Here is a 15,142-nt window from a genome sequence, read left to right on the forward strand (position 1 = left end):
GACAAATTCTGTGTACAATACTATCATATGCTAGATGAAAAGAAAATGATAAAGGGCAGGATTTAAAAAATGCTAACAAATTGAGGTGTGCACTTTAAAATGTCCTGACAATTCAGTGCCACATCTACAGATGCTGCGATTGGAAAATATGCTTGGGTAAGTAAGGTCTGAGAAATTGCTATTAAATTCCAAAGCCCAGATATTTTATGTACCTGTATCATGAAACTTCCTGATTGGCCAGCTAACCTCAGATATACTTAAACATTAGAAGAGTATAAGGGGGGAAATTATGTATTTCCAGAATGTATACAATCCTTCAGTGACATAGTTTCAAAGAAACAATCCTGTCTGAAAAAGAAAGCTTCACAGGAAACCCAAATTGTTCTATTAGTCTTGTCCTCAGAAACTTTGTAGAGAAATGTCAGACCTTATTTCCTCCAGACTCTTCTGGTAAACTGATAGCTTTTAATGGCAATGCTTGATGTATTTCACTTTTTTCCCGCCCTTTTCTTCATCTTCTGGATAACAAGAGATTTCTTTAACAGATATTCCTTGTTTACCCTACAGTTCACTAAAACAATTATTTCAGCATACGCAGCAAGTGTCATGGGTGTCGTACATGTACAGTCTACAGATGGCTCTTTTTCTAAGAATGCATTTGGAATTCTGAACACAGTGTAATATATTAAGTGCTGCTACTGCTGTGTTGTAAACCAGCTGCTATACTGAGCATCTCTCCGACACAGGAGCTGCTATACTGACCAGTCTTTGACAAAGGGAATCTGAATTACGTGATCTGCATAAGTATTGTGAAAAAAAACTCTGTACATCAGTTTGAAAAACAAAGTATATTTGGAGCGAGGGCTTTCTGTCTTCTACTGGTAACACCAAAGTTATTCATCCTATAGCCGGCTGTGCTGCATACTTCACACGTAGTGCACATGGCACAGTATACAGTAAAATATCCTTACATTTATAAAGTTAGACAAAATAACTTCCTTACCTATGCCACCAAAGCATAGAACAGGTGCTGGTCCATGCCCACAGAAAGTTATTTTTTACTGTACTACTTGTATGTGTAAGACTCAAAATGAGGAATGTTCCTAATATTGAGGTGTGGCTGGAGGTATGATTTGAAATGCTAGTGACTGCTTTTTTTTTTTACCTGCCTTGGAAGGAGAATTTGTGTGGGATATTTCAATATAATGTAAGAAACTACAAAGTTTCTACAAGGATTGATGGTAGATCCTCCCCACGACTAACATATGGCTGTATTTCTAAGGGTAAGATGATACACTTTGCTGGTCCCATTATGTTATTGTTAGTACAACTCCCACTCCGTCATTAGGAGACTTTCCTAACTTATCAGCGTGGCAGTTTGAGAATTTCATTGCCATCTTCTAAGTCTTACAGTCGCAATGCTGACAGTTTATAGTCATTTAGAAGAAAACTCAATCATGGCATTAGAACAAAGGGTAATAAAACAAAGTCGTATGGAACAAAGGATCATTTGTTGTAAAATAAAGTCATAATGGAGAACTGTAAAAAGGGGAAGAATGTAAGTATGGCATGGATTGACTACAAAAAAGCATTTGATAGTATCCCACATTCATGGATAAAAGAGTGCTTAAAAATGTATAAGAAACACCGTACACTGATCAACTACATTACAGTGACCATCAAATTATTATTACAGGGAGAAAAATTCAAAGGGAAATATTCCAGGGTGACTCTGTGTTACTGCTGCTCTTTTGTTTTGCCCTTAACCCATTTAGCTATTTACTTAACAGATTAGGTCATGGCTACATTTGGCTCCTAGAAAACAACAAAGTGTAAAGACTTCTCATCTTCTTTTTGTGGCTGATTTAAAACTGTATTATACTTGATCAGATGGGGAACTGAAAGCACAATTGCAAGTGCTGAAAACTTTTTCAGATGATATAAAAATGTTATTTGGTCTTGATAAATGTACAAACGCAACCTTTAAAGCAGGAAAACTGCAGCGCCAAGAAAGTATCAGCCTGGGACAAGAATGCGATATATAAGAAGTTGAGCAAGAGGGAGTGTATAAATATTTGGGAATTGATGAAGGGACAACACTAAAACATAAACAAATGCAAATAAAACTTAGTAAGGAATATTTTAGAAGACTAAAATTAATACTAAAAACAGCGCTGACATCTAGGAATAAAGTCCAAGCTATAAACCAATTTGCTCTACTTGTCCTAACTTACAGTTTTGGAGTGACTGACTGGCCCCAAAAGGTGTTGGATTGGTTGGACAGGAAAATAAGAAGGATGCTTCATGCTTACCAAATGATTTATAAAAATCAGTCCATACCAAAACTATATATTCCCCATTCTGAAGGAGGTATTGGCCTCCTCGAAATTGATTACATGTATAGATCTGCATTCGTAGGACTGCATACATATCTGCTGACTTCATAAGACCCAAACATAGTTTTAAGACATGAGGAGAATAAGTCTAAAATGACTTCCCTGCTTTGTGTAGCAGAAGCATATCAGTCAAGTAGGAATGGAAATCAAACTAGAAGTAGATAAAAATCAGGCAGCAACTGAATGTGCCAAAAAAAACAAAAGAAAGAATATAAAGTGAAGGATCAGGTGAGAAGGCAGGAAATGTGGAAAATTCATAAATGTAGTTGTAAATGCAGAAAAACTATTGGAACAACTTCATGTTGATCAGGATTGAATGCAGGAATGGTTAAGGAGAGGTGAATTCAAACCAAGAGATGAAAGGTTAATATTGGTGACCCAAGATAGTGGACTACGTACACGTTGGTTTACAAAGTCTATTGAGCATGTGGGAGAAACAGAATATAGTTTTTTAAAACAAAATTGGAAACAGGCGCACATCTTTTTGCTGGTTGTGATATACTAATGGCAGAAAGACTGCATACTCAAAGCATAATAATGTGGTAAGACTGTTGCAGTGGGGTTGTGCAAACATTATAATATTGGAATAGCTGAAAAACATTGGAAACATGGCCACAAAGCATTATAGAAAATGACAGGATTTATACCACATGGGATCACCCATTGCCAACAGTTCAAAAAATAGATGCAAGGAAGCCAGATGAAGTAATCCATGAAAAGAAGATAAAAGTAACAGATCACTGAAATTGCTAGACCCAGTGATTATGGTGTCTTATGCAGAGAGAGAGAGAGACACACGCAAAGTCATGAAATACCAGGATTTGCAGGCAGAAACAGGGCAGTGTGTCAGAAGGATAACCAGACAGATCCAACAGTAGTAGGAGCAACAGAACAGGTCTTATAAAAACAATTTAGAGTCGTACTGAGATTTGTTACTGATACATGTAACTCCGTACAGATTGCAGAAGTCATTACTGAGACATTGTGGGTGCTACGAAGAGCACTTCCGTCCAACATTAAAGATTGAAACAATACATTCCAAGATGGCCACCGACTAGTCTAGTCCTTACTCTCTGAGCTCCTCACAGCTATTTAACTTTTGTTTTTTTTTTACAACTTTACATCAACCTTTTTCCTCAAATTTTTATACTAAAAGATTTTATAAATCTTTTTCTACGCATTTGGATTATTTTTTCTTCTGGAATTATTATCCTGGGATTTATTTTACCTCAGAACATTCTTGGTCTCTCTGCTGCTGGGACTCCTACTGCTCCAGTCTGTTCCTGGTTCCTGGTATCCTGTTAACTGCATTCCATTTCTGGGCATGGCTACAAAATCTGACTCCATGGAGACTCAGCCTACAAAGGCCAAATATACTTCAATGCTCTCTCCTGAAAAAGATTCAGGTTCAAAAAGACTGAAATCATCTAGACAACCTACAGAAACTTTTAATGTAAGTAATAAAGATTTAAATGGCTCAAATTTCCTTTTAGAAGAACTAAAAATAGCATTAAAACCAATCCAAAGTGCTATACAAAACTTTTCAGAACAGTTTGCAGACTTTAGTAAATCTTTAAAGCAAATAAACGATAGTATTGTTACTACTGAAAATAAAATCTTAGCTTTGGAGGTTAAAATAGACTTATTGGAAAGTAACTTTAAATCTAGAGATAAAACTGTTTCAGATTTACAAGCTAAAATATTGGATCTGGAAGCCAGGAGTCGAAGAAATAACATCATTATTCGTGGTTTACCTGAATCTTATGACAATAAAAACTTATCTGTGACTAAAAATATCTTTGAAACACTGTTAAATTGTGAAGCTTCTTCAAAATCTATAATTGTAGAGAGAGCACACAGAGCACTGCGTACAAAGCAAGATTCTTCCACACCAAGGTTAATTTATACTAAGTTACTAAACTTTCAAGACACTTTCCAGATCCTAGAAACTGCTAAAACAAAGAAACAATTCATATGGAAGTCTCACAAACTATCATTTTCCCAAGATCTTCCTGCACAGATCAAATTAAATAGACAAAAACTAGCCCTCTATTGTGCTGACTTGATAAAAAGAGGGATTAGATTTCGAATGGCATATCCTAATACCTTGTCTTTCACAGCTAATGACAAAAGATTTGTATGTTCAGATCCTAAAGATGCAAAAGACATTTTTCTTAAAACATTTAAAAAGCTTCCTGACACTGTATCTTAATATTCTACTGTTAAAGAACTACAATAAGGTTTGATCTTTTCTTTTCTTTAATCTGACAGCATTTGTGTTACATGATTTGTAATTCTGGTGTGACATAATTATATTACCTTAAATACTTGTCATGTAATTTACACATGATGGATTTGGTGTGACAGTGTGCAGTGACAGGATATATGCTTGTTAGATTTGTGTGGATTAATAGAAGCATTTAAATTCCTGTATTTACTTTTTCTCTTTCTCTCACATATGCTTGCTGTGTAAATAGATAATATGTTAATTTTACTACAAGCTTTGGAGTTACAGCCTTCTGTGTAAGCTAAATGATTTTGGAGGGAAAAACATTCCATCTCAACATTCTAGCAAGAAAATCTTCCCTTCAGAGTTCCAGCTGATGCTCTGCATGAACATCAGTCTCTCTGAGATGGATGGTGATGTCATCATTTGTGAGGAAAGAAGGACAGTTTCAAATACACAAGTCTGCTTGTTTTCAACAAGTATTCAATAGCACTAACTTTTTAATAGATCTGGCTATTATTTAAAGTGTTTTCTCTTCATAAATGAAGGTTGCTTTTTAAATTTAAACAGATTCATGTCACATAATATATGCAATGACTTTTAGTGTGTCTGCATGACTTCAAAGCAAGCTGCTACTTTCATAAAGCAGAGTGAAAATGTTTCTGGAAACAAATGAACAGGTTAGTTTTATATATTAAAATTCTAAAGGATGTGTAAAGAAATGAACATATTTTCCTATTCAGAATATTTTTTCATACAATATTTTATATTATACTGAAGTGTTTAATTTGACAAATGTTACAAAGTATACCTGTTCATATGAAAAGTTTCATGTTCTTTCTATTCTCTGCTCTCTCTCTTCTCAGAGGCTGGATGTGATATTTATGATTAGTAGTTTATGTTTAAGAAAGCCTTTACTTATTTGAAAGGTTTGAAATAACTATCTTTAATATGATTAGCTGAATCTACCTGTATATATTTAAGCCCTTAGATTTACTGCATTTAGCTTGCTTGTTTCTGTTTTAATTAGATGTTCAAAATGTTTACTTTAAAAGCCTTGTCTTTTCATGCTGTTTTGCTATGTTACATCTATAGCTTAGAAGAATAGTATGGCTATATAACCTAACAGAGTCATTAGTAAAATATTCAAAAAGTAGATTTAAAATTATATGTATGCACATTGTTGTACATTCAGTCCAATATATATGATGCTGTTTAAGTTACTATTTAATAATATAATTATACTTTATTCATGTATATTAACTAGTGTTAAAACCTTACAGCTTATAATATTTCATTTTGAATAGTTCCTGTACTATTATTATCTAGTTAATAGATGCATCTCCAGACTGAATTGTTTTTCATTTTGAGATATGGTTGCTTGGTAGTTGTTTTTGCTTTATTTGAACTATAACTAAATACTCATTCTACAGGTATTAGTGCTTTTATCATACTAATGGTCATGTTGATTAATGAAATTATCACTAAAGTACTAAAGAAGGTTCAGTAGATAGTGCATGACTATTATCTTTAGTTCAGTAATGCTATGCTTATTTACTTATATTATAATGTTATCAGTTGGTTTTGTTATACTTATATATGTTATCTTACATATCTTTCAGTTTTAATTGTATTACTTCTTATGATAGAGTGTTCTAGTTAAGCAGAGTGTGATTTATTTATTATTTACTTGTTTCTCTTTCTCTTGAAATACTTGAGGAAATACATTTAATCACTATAAATTTCAATTTAAGGATAGGAGCTTTAGATTAGTATTAGAAGTAGGGATTAAGCATGTTGGACGGCTTGAATTTAGTTAATTTTGTATATATTTTTAGTAGTATTACTCGGACTTTATGTTATGTTAGGCTTCCTTTGAATAATTTGTATTCTAACTTGAGGTTATTATTATCTATAATTACAATGTTTTTTCATGTTCTTCTGCTCTTCCTTTATCACAGGGGATTGGTGGGTAGGCACTAGGGTTAGGATAAAGGTTATTATTATACATTTCATGGTTCTTAAAAACCTTTTTCTTTTTTTTCAACAAATGTTATTTGATGACTTGCTTGAATACTTAAAGACTGTTTTTCTTTTATTTTTTCTTCTTCTTTTAATGTTGTGTTGGATTTACACCTTGAGTTCACTTTTATAGCATCAATAATGATTATACTTGTAGAATATGCCTGTTGACATAATTTTAGATTCTTGGAATGTTAGAGGCATTCAAGATAAAGCGAAAAAGTCACTATTATTTCATATGATCTTTAAATCACAGGCTAACATTTGTTTTATTCAAGAGACCCATATTTCACATATTGATTGGAATAAAGAGTTTAAAAAATGGATCAAAAGATTATAGCTTCAGGTGACTCATCTAACTCCAGAGGTGTAGCTATAATCATTAAACAAAAATTCATTGGGAATATTATTGATGAGAAATTTGATGATGAGGGAGGTGGTACTTATTTACGCTTCTATTGCTGGTTTGGACAAACCCTTATTAATTTTAAATCTATATGGCCCATGTAATTCACAACATTTGTTCATTTTAAAATTTACAATATTCTTGCATCCTATAAGGATCATCATATTATAGTGGGTGGTGACTGGAATGCAGTTATAAACCCTGTAATTGATCGTTCCGCTCCACTGTCACCTATAATCTTCAATCTACTCTGGCTATAAATGATTTGATGACAGAATATAATTTAATAGATCCCCTCCGCACTGTTAAAAATATAAACAAGAATGATATATATACTTATTATTCTAAGTGCTATCATTCCTGGTCCAGATTAGACTTCTTTCTAATTTCAGATTATATTTCAAAATATATTGTGGACTTTACTACAGAACCCAGATTCTTTTCGGATCACTCAAGAATTTCACTAAAATTGAACATAAAACCCAATATCAAAAATAAAACTATGTTTAATAAGTGGACCTTAAATAATAACTTATTGTCAAATGAAGATATTTGCAAACAAGCTTCAGAAATCCTAAATGAAATGGTGAATAGTCTTGAATCATCAGACATTCCTTATGACATACAATGGGCTGCATGTAAAGCAAGATTAAGAGGTTTATTTATTAGTAAAGCGGCTTTTTTCAAAAAACAATACTTTAAGAAAGAGGAATTCTTAAAATCAAGAATTTCTTCGTTGGAAAATCATCTTAGTCTGAACTATGATGCTACTTTAGAAAAACAAATTTTTGATTGTCAGAAAGATTTAATTCTGCTTCACCAAAATAACCTCTCCTTAGCTGAACAAAAGCTACTTGCTTCATATTCAGAGTGGGCCCAGGTTCCATCTAAATTGTTAGCGAGAATTATTAAAGTTAACTTCAGAAATCCAAATATTACATCTTTATCTTATAATAACAGATTATATAATACTGATGAAGAGATTATTCAACTTTTCACCTCTCTTTACACTGAGTTATATTCAGGTTCTTCTAATTCTGTTAAAGATAATCACTCAAAACTCTTTTTAGACTCTTTGCAGTTCCCTAAACTTAATGATAATCAGCAAAAACTACTTTCTACCCCTATATCGGTACAAGAAATCTCGGATTCAATAGATAATCTTAAATTGGGTAAATCTCCGGGACCTGATGGTTTTACTCCAGAATTTTTCAAAACTTTCAAATTGGTAGTTCTTCCCTTTCTATTTAAAGTTTACAATCATATAAGAGTTAATGATATCTCAGATATTCATTGGAACACATCCAAAACCATTCTAATTCTAAAAAATAATAAAGATAAATCTGACCCAGTAAATTATAGATCCATTTCTTTAATTAATGTGGATATTAAGATTCTGTCATCTATTCTGGCTAACAGATTGAAACGGATTTTACCCTCAATTATCTTGTCAGATCAATCAGGTTTTATGTCTCAGAGACATGCTTGGGATAATACTCTATCTTTAGAGACTATACTTCATCTCATTAAGAAAAATCCAAACCCTATATATGCTTTGATTATAGATGCATCAAATGCCTTTGACAGAGTATGTTGGAACTTTCTATTTCAAACTATGTTATGTTTTAATATTCCCTTATTCTTTATAAAATTTTTAAAAGTTTTATACAAGAATATGTTTACTAGACTATACATTAATGGTCAATTTTCTGCTCGATAAAGATCACTAAAGGAACAAGACAGGGTTGTCCATTGTCCCCTTTTCTTTTCAACATTTACTTAGAACCTTTGCTATTGTTTATTACTCAAAATACTTTTCATAACATCCCTAGAATTCTTAATACTAATATTCATTTCTCTGCTTTTTGGATGATTTAGTAATCTACTTTCAAACTCCATTATCTGATTACAGAAAAATAATGAATTCTATTGATTATTTTTCTTTGGTTTCCAACTATCTTTTAAATTCTACAAAAACTCATATTTTTCCCTTAAATCATTTAGCACACAAATCTTTTTTGTTTCCAGATGATCATTTTCAGTTTACTTATAATATGAAATATTTAGGAATCAGTTTAGAACACAATAATAAATCTTCCTTTCAAAATAATATTAATAAATTATGGAACTCTATATTGTCTGATATGGACAGATGGAAGCATCTAAACCTTTAATTTCTTTCAAGGGTGGCCATTATTAAAATGAATATTCTGCCTAAATTTCTTTGCCAATTCTCATCATCTGATCAGATAATTTCAAAAATTTTTGAGTCTGTAAATAAAGCTTTGGCAAAATTCATATGGTTCCCTAAATCTGTTAGAATTTCCTATTCTAGATTGGCATTTTTGAAGGACAAGGGAGGTTTGGGTTTACCTAATCTTTATCTCTATTATTTGATTGTCTCATCCAATAAACTTCTTACTATCTCTAAATTCAATAACACTTCTTATCCAAATCACTCTTTATGGATAAAATTATGGTATAATTATGTCATTTCTAATAATTTAAATCCTGAAGCTATTCCCTTTATCTCTCTGGATAGTTTATTTATTAAAAATATATCTACAGTATTTAAACAAAAGATTAGAGATTTCCAAACCTTACTCAAAATGTGTAAACTAGAAAAGATCTCCATGTTCAGCCAATTCATCTAAACCCAAATATATTATTGGACAATAAACTTTTGAACTTAACAAACTATCCTTTAATTAAAAATCTAAAAGTAGGAGATGTTTTGAAATATCTTGACTTGCCTTTATCTGACTGGCGTAAGTTATTGAAAGTAAACTGGAATTACTCACCAATTCTTACACAACTAAGAGCAATAATTAAAAACAAATTTGTATCTCTGGTCCCCATTGACTCACAATTGAAAAACCTTAACACAATTATCAAAATACTTTCATCATCTGATAAAATGCTCTCAAACTCATATAAATTAATTAATTCTTTAATGATGGACCACAACTGTCTTTTATCTAATGTTTGGTTGAATTATAATTCCCAATTGTCAGAATCTCAGAAAGTCCTGGCTATTAGACACACTAAGGAATTTATCCCTTTTAAAAAAATAGCATACACACAATTAATGATTAATAATGATGCCTACTTTACCCCAATCAAATTAAACAAATTTAACCCAAATAAGTCCCCTTCGTGTTCATGCTGTTCTCATCCCCAAGCAGACCTCCTTCATATTCTATGGTATTGTCATTTTTCTCACAGATTGTGGACATCTTTGAAAGTCAGACTGCAGAAAATGGGATATCAAAAAAATTTGCTATTCTACATATTCCATTGATTCATCTTTCAAAAGTTGATATTCATGTTATCATTTTTATTTGCTCATTACTAAAACTTTATATAATACAAAATTGGATTGATCGTTCTAAATTAAAATGGGTTACTTTCCAGAAAATGGCTTTTAAATTTATTGATGCTCAAAGATACTTAGGTGGAAGTCCAAAAAGCTATTAGAAAGGTTGTATTAGAAAAGGTTCTAAACATATTAAATAGTTAATGTTAAATATATTTTTTTTTTTTTTTCTCTCAGGTTGCCTAACTTGTATATAGTGTACATATGGTGTATGTTTTATTTCTAAATAACTTATCAAAATCTCATGAAGGTTGTTATCACTAGATGAATTGTTATATGTTAATTTATGCCTTCTTGTTATGTATAATCTTTTAATTGTCTTGCTATTCATATAATTAATAAAAAATTTTTTGAGAAAAAAAAAAGATTGAAACAATACTAATTTGATGAACATTGATCATACTTTGACTTAGGAATGGGGTCCATTACCCTGTCATGGTATTAGAAACCCAAAAGACTTGGAGAAATTAAAAATCACAAGACACAGTTCTGACCATTCAGAGTGTGGCTTTCTATAATTTGAAATAACATTGAAACTTTGAGAAGTCTTACTTTAAAAATGTTACTGCACAAGTTAAAGTAAGAGACTGCCTAAACTGTTTGTTTCAAACAATTTACTGTACCTCAGTCGTCTGTTCCAGTTTAATATACAAACTTGTTTGTCAAGATGCAGCAACTCTGTATTTGAGCAAATAACAATCCGTTCTCATATTTAAGACACAATTCAACATAGAAATAACATTGTAACTCCTTCTGGAGCGTAGAAATGCCAGACGCACGGGCATATCACACATTCAACCATTTATGAACAGACCAACTTATACAAAGAGCTAAAGTCTCATGCCACTAAAAGGCAATATTGAAGGGCAAGCCTTCGTCCCATTACTGTGTCTGACATTACCATTATCGTCCACCCTCGTCGACACTCATGTCTGACTGTTGCAGGTCATCTCTCACACAATCCAGCCGTCTTTTTGCTGGATGTCCTCGTTTCCTCTTGCTGTCTTATTCTCTGTCCCAAATCTTCTTCACCAAATCATCTTTTGTTTTCCTGCACATTACCGCAATCACTGTAATCTGTTCTCTTTGACATTTTCTGCAAATGAAGCTGCTGTGGCTTCTGCTCTGATGTCATTATTTCTTCATCTGTCCCACAGTGTCTGTCCTACCACCTGTCTCACGCACTTCATCACCAGCACCTCCAGCTTCCTCACTGCTTTGCCTTCACTGAGCAAACTTCTGTACCGTGGAGAAGTTCTGGTCACACCACTGGTTTGTACACCATATGTTTTAGCTTCTTTAACGTACTTCTGTCATACACTACACCTGACTCTCTGTGCCAGGTGGCTGCAGCCCCTCTGATTCTAGCTTTAACCTTTTCATTCAGACTTCCCTTTTCCTGAACCACTCTTCCCAGAAACTTAAAGCTGTTAACTTGATGTTCTTCGTGTTTCACTGTTGCAGTCATTACATTTGGGTAGTTTGCTGGCAGGTTGCCCTCAGTCGGCCTGAATTCCAAAGTCTTGGGTCCTGTGTCGGTTGCTGTCTTCTCTTCCATGATGTCAGGTCATCAGGGGGTATAAAACATGCAGCTGACACCATTTTCTTTAGTCTTTCTTGCCGCGCAGTGCCCGAAGCAGAAGCATTTCACAAGTGCTGGTCAGCTGACTACTGAAATATTCGAGTTTGAGTTTCAGAACCGAAGTCTTCACTAAAGCTAAGTACCCCATTGGGGAAACTTTTTTCTTGCTTTTTACCGATGTCAGAAAAAGTTAATAATTGTATTACTTGTGGGAAGCAAATACCTCATAAGGATTTCCATTTATACTGTATTCCTTGCCTAGGCCCTGATCACAACGTGCCTGGCTGTCGGATTTGTGATAGATTTAACCAATGCACTATTAAGCGTCGGTATATTTTTGCATCACAATATTTTGGAAACAGATTTAACTACCCAGAAATGTCATCGGATAGCAATCCAACCACCGGAGTACATAAAAAACGCAAAGAAAAGGACAGAGAAAGGCAGTCGAGATCCAAAACCGAACACAAAGCTTCTCCTAAGCCAGTCGCCAGTTCGCCGGTACTCAGTGAGGTGCTTTCGCAGCCTCTGATACCTGCTACCTTCAAGACGCAAGCCTCTACTGACACCCATGTGGTGTCCGGCATGCCACAAGATACTCAAGGTATTGGACCGACGGATGTTTCTCCCTCAGATGGGTCTGGAGCCATTGAGCTGGCACCGGCTTCTGAGGGTGTATTCAGACCTCAACATTTATATATCAAACTGATGACAGGTGCAAAACCAAAGGCAAAGACAACTTCTAAAACTAAAAAAATGACGCCTGAGCCACATGCACAGGCCTCTATGCCTAAAAAAACAGATGATCAAAATGGCTGAAGACCTTATTACCTTGATCAGGAGTACCAATCCCCCTCCAGATAAGAGGCCTAGGCAAAACAATATTATGAATCTTCAGATCAGGTTTCTATTTCTTCTGATTCGTCTTCTGATCAGGAATTATCTATACCTCCCTATGAGGATTCTGATGCTGAGGAGTCTATTCCATCTGCATCTCCTCCAGAGGATTATTCATTTGGAGAAACCTTGCATACTTTGAGGGAGCATTTTCAATGGGAGAGCCAAGATTTCTCAGAATCAGAAAAGAGGCTCAGGGATTTCCTTCTTCTCCCTCAGCACAAGCCTTTAGCCATTCCCACTGTTTTAGACATTGTGGATGATGTGTTTTCAGAGTCAAGCTTGACCCCTGACTCCTTACCTCCGGCTCCCAGTAAGCGTGACAGATATTACGGAGTCCCTGACTCACATAAATTTTTATTTAGAAACCCTGCTGCTGACCCTGAAACTATTTCACAGGGTCCAAAGGGACTTAAGGCCTCAACAGCAAAAAACCCTACCCCCTCTGACAGAGATTCAAGGGCACTAGACAGATGGGGAAAAAAGGTTTATACATCTGCAGCCTTGACAGTCACGGCCTTAAACTGTCAATTTCACATGCTTAAGTACCTACAACATGTTATGGGATTGCTGAAACAGAAAATGACGTTGATTTCAAAATGTGCAGAAAATAAAGAATTGCAGGAATTATTGCATGCAACTGAACTAGTTGGAAAGCATACTTTGCAATGTGGTTTTGATTCCTTAGAGGCCTCCTGCAGGGCCGCAGTTACTAGATCTATGATTAAGAGGCATGCCTGGTTAAAGGAACAAAATTTGCCTGATCATGTTAAAGCTAAATTGCTAGATGCACCTTTACAGCATGATTCTTTGTTTGGTATTAAGGCAGAGGAGGTTTTAAAGAAAATGGAAGACAAAGCTAAGTCTATGCAAACTGTTAAAAACTTCTTACAAGTGCAGCCACCAAAATTCAGTAGACACTGGCCTACAAAAAATTGGTCCTTTCCTGTGTCAGACAGAGCTCAAAGGGGCAAGTTCAGATGCTCAAAGGGTTCCAGATACCAGGTGCAAGATTCATATGGTCAAAGTAATGGGGCACATCTACCTCCAAATCAGGGGGAGATAAAGCGTAAACCTACAGAAAACAGTCTGAATGATTTCCATCTGTCTACACCAAGCACTTATCTTTTGACAGCACCCTTAGGGGGAAAATTAGCACTTTTTGCTCAAAATTGGCAGTTAATAACCCAGGAAAAGTGGGTACTAAACATAGTATCAAAGGGATACAGATTCCATTTCCACACTCTGCCAATGGCAAACGGTTGGCCAGATCTGCCCAAAAATCAATGGGCAGAGGCACAGAAACAGGTTATGTCCCTCATGGATATGGGGGCCATTCAACCAGTACCAAAACAGGAAAAAGGACAAGGTTTTTATTCAAGACTGTTCTTGGTCCCAGAAAGGACAAGGCCTGGCAGCCAATACTGGATTTGTCAATTTTGAACATATACCTGGACATTCCAAAATTCAAAATGCTGACTTTGCAGCAGCTTCTGCCCATGCTGGGCAAGAATGCATGGCTGGTGACTTTAGACCTAAAAGAGGCATACCTGCATGTCCCAATAAGACAATCGTGCAGAAGATACTTCAGATTCAAGGCTGGTTTAATGCATTACCAATTCTCTGCACTGCCCTTTGGCTTACCTACTGCACCCAGGGTCTTTACAAAGTGCCTGGCACCAGTAATTGCATTTTGCAGACAAAGAAGTATACAAATATATCCTTACTTGGACAACTGTCTCATTCAAGCAGAGAACAAGGACACTCTTCTTCGACACCTGGCATTTGTGAAAAGGCTTCTAACATGCCTAGGGTACACTATAAACAAAAAGAAATCACAACTGGTACCCTCTCAAAAGATAACATTCCTGGGTGCAAGCTTGAATACAACTGCCCAGATGGCTTACCTTATGCCAGACAAACAAAGGCAACTGACTACTTACTTCAAACTGATGGCAACAAAAACCCAGTTTTCTGCAAGACAAATTCTGCAGGCTCAGGGCTTCATGGCATCCTGCATCCTAATAATTCCATATGCAAGACTGCATATGAGGAAACTTCAGTGGTACCTAAAATGTTTATGGAGTCAACATTCACACAGTCTGGAAACAATGATTCCTCTCATTCCCTGCCTGCAACAGGAGTTCCTATGGTGGGAAAAGGCCTGTCACCAAAATATGGGACAGCCCTTCACTCTACCCCCTGCCAGCCAGACATTAACAACAGACGCATCAGA

General features: G+C 34.9%; 1 protein-coding gene across 3 annotated transcripts in view; it reads left to right on the top strand.

Annotated features, from left to right (window-relative positions):
• The window catches only part of DST (dystonin), a 4,096,730-nt gene that overhangs the window by 1,739,239 nt on the left and 2,342,349 nt on the right, over positions 1–15,142 (top strand). The gene's annotated exons all lie outside the window — the stretch shown is intronic.

The sequence above is a fragment of the Protopterus annectens genome, chromosome 2.part1, assembly GCF_019279795.1.
Source record: "Protopterus annectens isolate FY-2018-M chromosome 2.part1, PAN1.0, whole genome shotgun sequence".
NCBI lineage: Eukaryota > Metazoa > Chordata > Ceratodontiformes > Protopteridae > Protopterus > Protopterus annectens.